The following is a 10,116-nucleotide window of genomic DNA, read 5'->3' as shown; positions in this document are numbered from 1 at the left end:
ATCAGCTGTTAATCTAATATGTCACAAGCCATTTTTCTTTGCTATTTTCAAGACTTTATCTTTGTCTTTTAACGTATATTTTCATGTACCTAGGTGTAGCTTTCTTTATGTTTATCCTATTTGGAATTCGTTGAGCTCCTTTGATGTGTAGATTAATGTTTTTCATCAAATATGGATAGTTTTTAGGAATAGGATAGTTTTTATGCTCTTTACTCTGTCCTTCACTTCTGGTAGTCCCATTATGCATATTTTGGTATATTTAATAATGTCTGACATTTCTCTGTTCATTTTTCTTTACTTCTTCCCCCTTTCTCTTCTTCAGATTTCATAATCTCTATCAGTTTAACTTCAATTTCAGGAACTCTTCTGCCAGTTCAAATCTCCTTTTGAGCTTGCTAGTGAATATTTCATTCCAGTTATTATACTTTTCAACTTGAACTTTTTTTTTTTTTTTTTGGTGAGGAAGATCAGCCCTGAGCTAACATCCATGCCAATCCTCCTCTTTTTGCTGAGGAAGACTAGCCCTGGGCTAACATCTGTGCCCATCTTCCTCTACTTTATATGGGACACTGCCACAGAATGGCTTGAGAAGCGGTGAGTCGGTGCGTGCCCGGGATCCGAACCCAGGCCACCAGCAGTGGAGCGTGCGCACTTCACCGCTAAGCCACAGGGCTGGCCCCTCAACTTGAGCTTTTCCATTTGGCTCCTTCAAAATTAATTTTTATCTCTTTATTGATATTTTCTATTTAAATGAGACATCATCATCAAATCTTCCTTCACTTTTTTAACTATGGTGTCCTTTATTTCTTTGAACATATTTATAATAGTTGCTTTGAAGTCTTTGTCTGCTAAGACTGACATCTGGGTAGTTTTTCTCTCAAAGGTAGTTTTTGCCATCTTCTTTTTTCCTGTATATGGGTCATGCTTTTCTATTTCTTTGCATGCCTCATAATTTTTGGTTGAACATTGGACATTTTTGATTATATATCATAGCAAATCTATATACTGACCTACTCCCCAACTTATTTTATTTTATTGTATTTTTTTGCTGTACATTACATCCCTATGCCTTATTTATTTTATGATTGGAAGTTTGTACCTCTTAATCCTCTTCACCTGTTTTACCCATTCCCCCACCCCCCTTCCCTCTGGCAACCACCAGTTTGTTCTCTGTATTTATGAGTCTCAACTTGTTGTTTTTGTTTGCTTGTTTATTTGTTTAATGAGTAGGTTGGCCTATTTCAATGTCATCTATTTTCCCCACATTGTGCAGCCTCTGATGTCATTCCTCAGAGGGCATGGCCTTGAGTATGTGTACAGTCACCCTGGGATGAAGTGGTGTTAGCAGCATTCTCTTTGACTTTCTCTTTCCCTAATCCTTCTATCAAGCTGACTGCTTGGTACAACATTCAGCTGTTAGCTCCCACTAATTGCTGGTTGATTGCTCTATTGTTTTTAACAATGCCTTGGCAGCATAACATGCTCCACAGTATGATTCAATTAAACCGGATCCCTTTGCAAGAGTAATCTTTAAGGCCCATCTTTGACATTTGTTCCAACCCCAGGAGGGCACTTCTTAGCTATCTTTCTCCAGTTCTTCCTGGTAAACTTGTAGCTGGGTTACAGTTTAGTTTGTTGCTCTCACAGAGCCGTCAGCCTCCTCTGAATTTCTTGACACCATAATGTCCATTGCTTTTGAGATTATCTTGAGTTTGAACTTCCCCATACTCTATTTTTACCCAGTAAAGTCAGTTCCCCTAGGGGAAAGCTTTGGAGACCTCTGCTTTTACAGTTTGTTTCCTCCCCTCGGAAAAATCTCTGCCACCGCACTAGCTCTGTGGGCAGGGAGAATGACTTGTTTTCTCTGAATGACACCACTGCTTTATGAGGAGGGCAATGGGCAGAGGTGGTAGCCCTTGGCTTGCCTCTACTTGCACAGAGTTTCCCCACTACAAGCAAGCTAGGGTGAGGGTGATCAGGGCCCCAGTATTTGTGGCCTGCTACACCTGGGGTAGAATTTCTGCTCTATTAGTCGAGTTGAGTATAGTAAGATAGACCCAGACCACTCAACTGCTTTTGCATGGAACAGAGCTTGGAACTGAGGAGGAAGAGAATTGGTGGTGGCCTGCCTCTTTTGGGGGAGACCACAGCACTTGGGGGAGGGGGAGTCCTGTGTTCTTGGCTGCACCCACATTGAGGGGAGCTTCCATAATGCTGAGCTAGCTGTGTGGGAAGTGGAAGTTGTTGGTTGAGTCTCAAATGCCAAGTGTTGAGTCTCAAAGTCAAAACAGACTTAGAAACAGTCTGTCTTGCGATTTAGTAGATATTATTGAATAATATTTCTTCATTTGCTGTATGCACTTTGAACAATTTCTAGAGACGTTAAACGGTTGTTTACGTTTATTTTTAATTTTTACCCGTTATGGTTGTTTCACCGGGAAGAAAGTCTGCGGAGCTCTTTATACTGCCGTTTCAGAAGTTGTCCTCTCATCCTGGGCAATAGCTTCTGCTTCTATTTGTAATAGTATATCTCAAAGCCCTGCTCGATTCAGAGGACAAACTCCTTCCCACCGTTTTGGTCAGTCACATTTCCTTCGCATTTCTTACATTTGGAAGAAGGTTAGTTAAAGCTTCTTTACCAGACTCAGAAGCTCGCTATCATTTGCCTTCTTCCTGGAATAGGATAACCAGGGGGTATCATCTTCTTGCAAGAAAGTTTTATCCCCTGAATGTCTCTTTGCAATAAAGGCAAATTCTATTTGTCCTGATTTTCCTATGCCTAGTCCTATTTCCCTTAAAGATGTCTTTGATGTGGTAGTCCAATTTTGTTTTATCCACCATATATGTTGTATCCATTGTGTGCTAACAGCCTGAGTGTAATTAAGAAACATTTACACACAAATTTTTGTGTTTTCCAAGACAAACTGGTGTAGCAGTGCTTACCTCTAAATATGCCTTTATCGGTGTTTGTCTGAGGGTCTCTCACAGGCCACCTGGATTACAGGTGTTGTGGTCTCCAGCACATCAGCCCACTTTTGTTCGCCACAGGTTGGTCTGCTTCAATAATCTCCATGTTATATTGTTTAAAAAAAATCAAGTTAAGAAAATGATTTGGCACATAACACTTATGACACGCTGAGCAAGTGGCAGACAACTTTAGACCACTATGACCTAGTATTTTTCTTAACAGTTCATCATCAAAATTTATAGTTACACGATATTTTCAGCTCCGCTTTGAATAGCGCTCTTAAGGCTTGATCTGGGGAAGACATTCCCATAGATGTCCCAGAAAAGGTCCCTGATAGTACATGTAATCTGTAAAACGAGAGGCAAAAGATAGCCACATTAATGTATTTCCATTTAACTGGCAGGAATTTCTGTGGTTTCATCAAATAAATATGAAATAATTTACTTTAGTGGCAATGTTGCACAGCTTCGCTACCTCCCAGGCCATGGGATTTTGTTTGCAGTAATGGCAGAGGCTTCAGCCAAGAAAGCGATTTGCCTTTATGGGAATATGAATCAAAGAAAGAGACAAAATTCTTATCTTGCACGAAGTAACTTGCAAGGCACCAGAGTCATATTTACTTTTCCCTTTTGGATAATTCATCGGTTAGCTCCTTTAACTTCAAATATTATTTCACCTTCTTTCATTTATTTTTTATCATTTATTTACTCAAACAATCCCTCTCAGCATAGATCTGGTTTGACAGGGAGGTTTAGTTTGGCAACTGAACTACTAGTCTTTCTAGTACCTCAACCCCCATCCATTTCCAATTATATGAGGTAACACATCTGTATGTCTGTCATTGATTTTCTTGCCTTAATGCACTGGCTAGAACTTGCAGTACAACATTGAGTAGAGGTGGCAAGAGCAGACATCTCGCCTTGTTCCTGATCTCAGGAGAAAAGCCTTCAATATTTCACCATTAAGTATAGTGCTCACTACAGGTATCCTGTGGATGCTTTTTTATCATATTGAAAAAATTCCCTTCTATTTCTTGTTTGCTTAGAACTTCTATTGTGAGTAGATGTTGAATTTTGTCCAACGCTTTTTCTGCATCTATTGAGATGTTAGTATGTTTTTTCTTTTTTAATCTGTTAATGTAATGAATTGCACTGATTTTTGAATGATAAGCCAATGTTGCATTCCTGGGATAAACTCTACTTGGTCATGATATATTATCCTTTTCTTAAAGAAGTGTTTTTGGATGTGATTTGCTAAAATTTTGTTAAAATTTTTCATATCTATATTCTTGAGAGATAATGGTCTGCAGTTGCTTTTTGAAAATTTTCCTTTGTAATGTCTATGTCTGATTTGAGTATCAATAATGCTGGTATCATAGAATGAGTTGGATATCGTTTCGTCCTCTTCCGCTTTATGAAAGATTTTGTTTAAAATCAAATCATTCCATCACATTTCCTTGTCCTGATTTATTTTCCTAAAGCATTTATTTTGTTTCTTTGTTTACTTGCTTTTATGGTGTTTGCTTAAATTTGGCATTATTTCTTTCATAAATATTTGGTACATTCATCAGTGAAGCCATCTGGACCTGAAGTTTTCTTTGTGTGAAGGTTTTCAAATTTAATAGCCTATTTAATATAAGGCTATTCAGGTTATTGATCTACTGTTTTTTTGGCTTTGGTAACACCAAAAGGAATTCTTTCAAAAGAAATTTGTCCATTTCATCACAATTGTTGAATTTATTGTCATAAAATTGTTCATCGTGTTGTCTTTTTATTTTTATTTTATTTATTTATTTTCCCCCCAAAGCTCCAGTAGATAGCTGTATGTCATAGCTGCACGGCCTTGCTATATGTGGGACACGGCCTCAGCATGGCCAGAGAAGTGGTGTGTCGGTGCATGCCCGGGATCCGAACCCGGGCCGCCAGCAGCAGAGCGCACGCACCCAATCACTAAGCCACGGGGCCGGCCCTATTTTTATTTTAATATCTGTAGAATGTGTTGACGTCACATCTTTCATTATTGGTTTTTGTCATTTGTGTCTTTATTTTTTTCTGATCAATTTGGCTAGAGGCATATCCATTTTATTGATCTCAAATAATCAGCATTTGATTTAATTGATTTCTCTAGTGTTTTTATATTTTCTATTTAATTGAATTCTGCTTTTAACTTATTTCTTTTCTGTTTACTTTAATTTGCTATTAAATTTCATTAATAAAAAAGTTTGTTATAATTCTAGGTTTTTAAGAAATAAGCTAAAGTCGCTGACTCTTCTTTAATATAGGCATTTTAGTGCTATAAATTTCCCTCTAATTACTGCTGTAACTGTATTACACAAATTTACATAGATTGTGCTTTTGTTTTTATTAACTTCAAATTATTTTCTAATTTGCCTTTTGATTTCCTCTTTGAACAATGAATCATTTAGAAGTATGTTATTATTTACATAGATTTGAGGATTTTCCAGGTAACCTTCCACTATTGAGTTTTATGTTAATTCCTTTGTGGTCATTAAACATATTTTTAGATTTTGAATCCTTTTATGTTTATTGAGACTTGTTTTACAGCCCAGAATGTGTTTCACCTTTTTAAATGTTCTGCATGCATTTGAAAAGAATATATATATTGCTATTGTTTGGTGAAGTATTTTATATATGCTAATGAAGTCAAAAGGGTTGATAGTATTGCTATCAGCTGACATGACCTAATTATCCAGTCAACTTATCCCAGTCAAGCTTTAAGTAATATTATACTACTTCACATATAGATAAGAACCTTATAAGATTATAGCTGCATTTCTCCTCTTCTTGTCTTGGTGCTATTATTAGCATACATTTTACTCCACATATGTTATAATTCCCACAATATATTTTTATTACCTTTGCTTACTCAATCAATTATCTTTTAAAGAGATTTAAATCATAAGAAATTTATTTTTATATTTACTGTTTACACACTCCTATTCATTTTTGTAGATAAAGATGGAATCATTTTATTTCAGTCCGAAGAACTTCTTTTAGCCTTTCTTGTAATATGGATCTGTTAGTGATGACTCTTTCAGCTTTTGTATGTCTGAAAAATTAAGTATCTAACCTCTGTTTTTGGAAGTTATTTTCCTGACTATAGAATTCTAAGTGAGATTTTGTTTTTTCTTTTGGTGTTTAAACATACTGGTCCACTGTCTTTGGGCTTGCATTGCTTCCAGCAAAATATCTCCTGTCATTGTTTTAGTTGTGTCTCTGTATATAGTTTGTTTATTATTTTATGTATATTGCTGGCTGATATTAAATATTTTCTTCTTGTCATTGGTACCAAGTGATTTGATTATGACGTATCTTTGTACAATTTTTTAAGCCATAGGTGTAGTTTATTTAAAAAAACAAAAACAAACCCAAATAAGACTATTTTTGACAATAAAATATAAAGCAGGTAATCCTGTCAAGTAATTTTCATAGGTATAAATGCCTAGGTAAAATGCAGCACCTTATTAACTAAGTATGATTTTTATCATGTTTTTTATCTTTTTTTAAAATAGACTTTATTTTTTAGAGTAATTTTAAAAGCAGTTTTAGGTTTATAGAAAAATTAAGTGGAAGGTACAGAGATTTCCCACACATCCCTTCCTCTTGCATACGCACAGTCTTCCCCACTATCAATATCCTGCACAGAGTGATACGTTTGTTACAATTAATGAATCTACATTGACACATCATCATCCACAGTCCATAATTTACATTAGGGTTCACCCTTGGTGTTGTCATTCTATGAGTTTTGACAAATGTATAATGACATATATCCATTATAGTATCATACAGAGTAGTTTTATTGCCCTAAAAATCCTCTGTGCACTGCCTCTTCTTCTCTCCCTCCTCACTAGGGTAACCCCTGGCAACTACTGATCCTTTTACTATTTCCATAGTTTTTCCTTTTCCAGAATGTCATAAAGGTGGAATCATAGTATGTAGTCTTCTCAGATTGGCTTCTTTCACTTAGTAATATGCATTTAAGTTGCCTCTATGTCTTTTCATGGCTTGATAGATCATTTTATAGTATTGAATAATATTCCATTGTCTGTATATACTACAATTTATACATTCATCTACTGAAGGACATCTTGGTTGCTTCAAAGTTTTGGCACTATGGATAAAGCTGCTATAAACATCCATGTGCAGGATTTATTGTGGATGTAAGTTTTCAACTCACTTGATTAAATGTCAAGGGGAACAATTGCTGGATTGTATGGTAAGAGCGTATTCAGTTTTGTAAGAAAATGCCAGAGTGTCTTCCGAAGTGGCTGTACCATTTTGCATTCCCACCAGCAATAAATGAGAAATTCTGTTGCTCCACATCCTTGTCTACATTTGGTGTCATCAGTGTTTTGGATTTTGGCCATTATAAGAAGTGTGTAATGGTATCTCATTGTTGTTTTAATTTGTAATTCCCTAATGACATATAAGGTTGAGCATCTTTTCATATGCATATTTGCCATCTGTATATGTTCTTTAGTGAAGTGTCTGTTGAGATCTTTTGCCCGTTTTTTGATTGGATTATTTGTTTTCTTATTGTTGAGTTTTAAGAGTTCTTTGTATATTTTGGATAACAGTCATTTATCAGCTATGTCTTTTGCAAGTATTTTCTCCCAGTTTGTGGCTTGTCTTGTCATCCTCTTGACAGTCACTTTTGAAGAGCAGAAGTATTTAATTTTGATTAGCTCATTAAGTCAAGCTTATCAGTTCTTTCTTTCTTGGATTGTGTCTTTGGTGTTGTATCTAAGAAGTTATCACAATATCCAAGGTCATCTAGGTTTTCTCCTATGTTATCTCCTATCTATGTTATCTATCTTTATTGTTTTGTGTTTTACATCTAGGTTGATGACCCATTTTGGGTTAATTTTTGTGTAGGGTGTAATATCTGTCTCTACATTCATTTTTTTTTGCATGTCAATGTCCAGTTGTTCCAGCATCATTTATTGAAAGATTATCTTTACTCCATTGCTCCTTTGTAAAAGATCAGTTGGCTATATTTATGTGAGTCTATTTCTGGGCTCTGTTCCATTGATCCACTTGCCTACTCTTTCACCAATACCATACTGTCTTGATTAGTATAGTTTTATAGTCAGTCTTGAAGTTGGGTAGGATGGTTCTCTGATTTTGTTGTTCTTCTTCAATATTGTGTTGGCTCTTCTGGGTCTTTTGCTTCTCCAAATATAAACTTTAGAATCATTTTGTCAATACCCATAAATTAACTTGTTAAGATTTTGATTGGGATTGCATTGGATCTATAGTTCAATTTGGAAAGAAGTGACATCTTGAAAATATGGAATCTTATCCATGAACATGAAATATCTCTCCATTTATTTAAGTTCTTTTATTTCTTTAATCAGACTTTTGTAGTTTTGCTCATATAGATCTTGTAAAAAAATTTTTTTTAAATGTTTGAGACTTTCTTTTTATTTTTTTATTTTTTGTGAGGAAGACCAGCCCTGAGCTAATATCCGATGCCAATCCTCCTCTTTTTTTTTTTTTTTTGCTGAGGAAGACTGGCCCTGGGCTAATATCTGTGCTCATCTTCCTCTACTTTATATGGGACGCTGCCACAGCATAGCTTAACAAGCGATGTGTTGGTGCATGCCCTGGATCCAAACCAGAGAACCCCGGGCCGCTGCAGTGGAGCGCGCGCACTTAACTGCTTGCGCCACTGGGCTGGCCCAGGTCTTGTAAAATTTTGCTAGATTTTTACCTAAGTATTTCATTTTGGAAGGCATTAATGTAAATGGTGTTGTGTTTTTAATTTCAAATTCCACTTGTTCATTGCTGGTATATAGGAAAGCAATTGACTTTTATATATTAACCTTGTATCCTACAACTTTGCTACAATCACTTATTATTTGAAGGAGTTTTTTTGTTGGTTATTTTGGATTTCTACATAGACCATCATGTCATTCTCAAACAATGAGTTTTATTTCTTCCTACCTAACAACTTTATTTCCTTTTCTTGTCTTATTGTATTAGCCAGGACATCTAGTACAATGCTGAAAAAAGTGATGAAGGAAGACATTCTTTCCTTGTCCCAGGTTTAGCAGGAAAGCTTCTAGTTTTTCTTCTTGGTAGAATTTTCTTCATGTTTCTTCTGCCTGAGATTTGTTGAGCTTCTTAGTTATAAGGGTTTTTAGGTTTCATCACATTTGAAAAATTTGAAGCCATTATTTCTTCAAATATTTTTTTCATTTGTTCTTTTCTTTCCTGTCCTTCAGGGTTCTTAACAGATATATTAGACCACTGAACATTATTATCCTACAGTGCACTGACTCTGTTCATTTTCTTTCAGTCTTTTTCTCTCTGTATTTCATTTTGGATAGTTTCTATCACTATATTTTTAAGTTCACTAATCTTTGCTTCTACAGAATTTGATCTGCTGTTAATACTACAAAGTTTATTTTCTATCATAGACATTGTTTTTTACTCTGTAAAAATTCAATATATGTCTTTTTATATTTTCCATGTCTCTCTTTACATGCTTTTGCTTTCCCTTCCTTCTCAAACACATAGAATAAAATTTTAGTAACATTTTTAATATCCTTATCTACTTATTATATCATCTATGTCATATTGGTTTGTTTCAATGGACTAATTTTTGCCCTTATTTTTGAATTTGCGTGAATTTGAAACAGCAAGAAATATTTATATATAGTTCTGAATGGTTTTTGGTATTGGGGCAATGAAATGCATAATGTATGTTTTGTTAGCATTGAATACCTCAGCATCAAAAATGTAGTTTTCAGTTACATAGAAACCACATTTTTCCAGGCAATTTTATTCTCTGGGAACAATGAGATACAATAGATTTTGAAGTCAAATGTAATAAGTTTCAAAATGAAGAGGTCTTTATGAAATTAGGCAAGTTATCTTGCCTCTATGAGTTTTGACTTTCTTGAATGTAAAATTAAGACTCGAATGCCTACCTCAAGGAATATTTATAAACATTAAATTAGATATGGCTCTAAGGGACCTAATGTGGTATATGGCACATTGATAACAATAAAAAAGTTTGTCCCTTTAGTAGATGTTTATTTCCTATGTGTATCAATTCTATACAAATGAGACAATACCTATGTACCTATATGAACTTTGGTGATGTATCTAAATAATGCA

The sequence above is a fragment of the Diceros bicornis genome, chromosome 39 (assembly GCF_020826845.1).
Source record: "Diceros bicornis minor isolate mBicDic1 chromosome 39, mDicBic1.mat.cur, whole genome shotgun sequence".
In the NCBI taxonomy this organism is placed as follows: domain Eukaryota; kingdom Metazoa; phylum Chordata; class Mammalia; order Perissodactyla; family Rhinocerotidae; genus Diceros; species Diceros bicornis.
Note: the sequence above shows the minus strand (reverse complement) of the source record.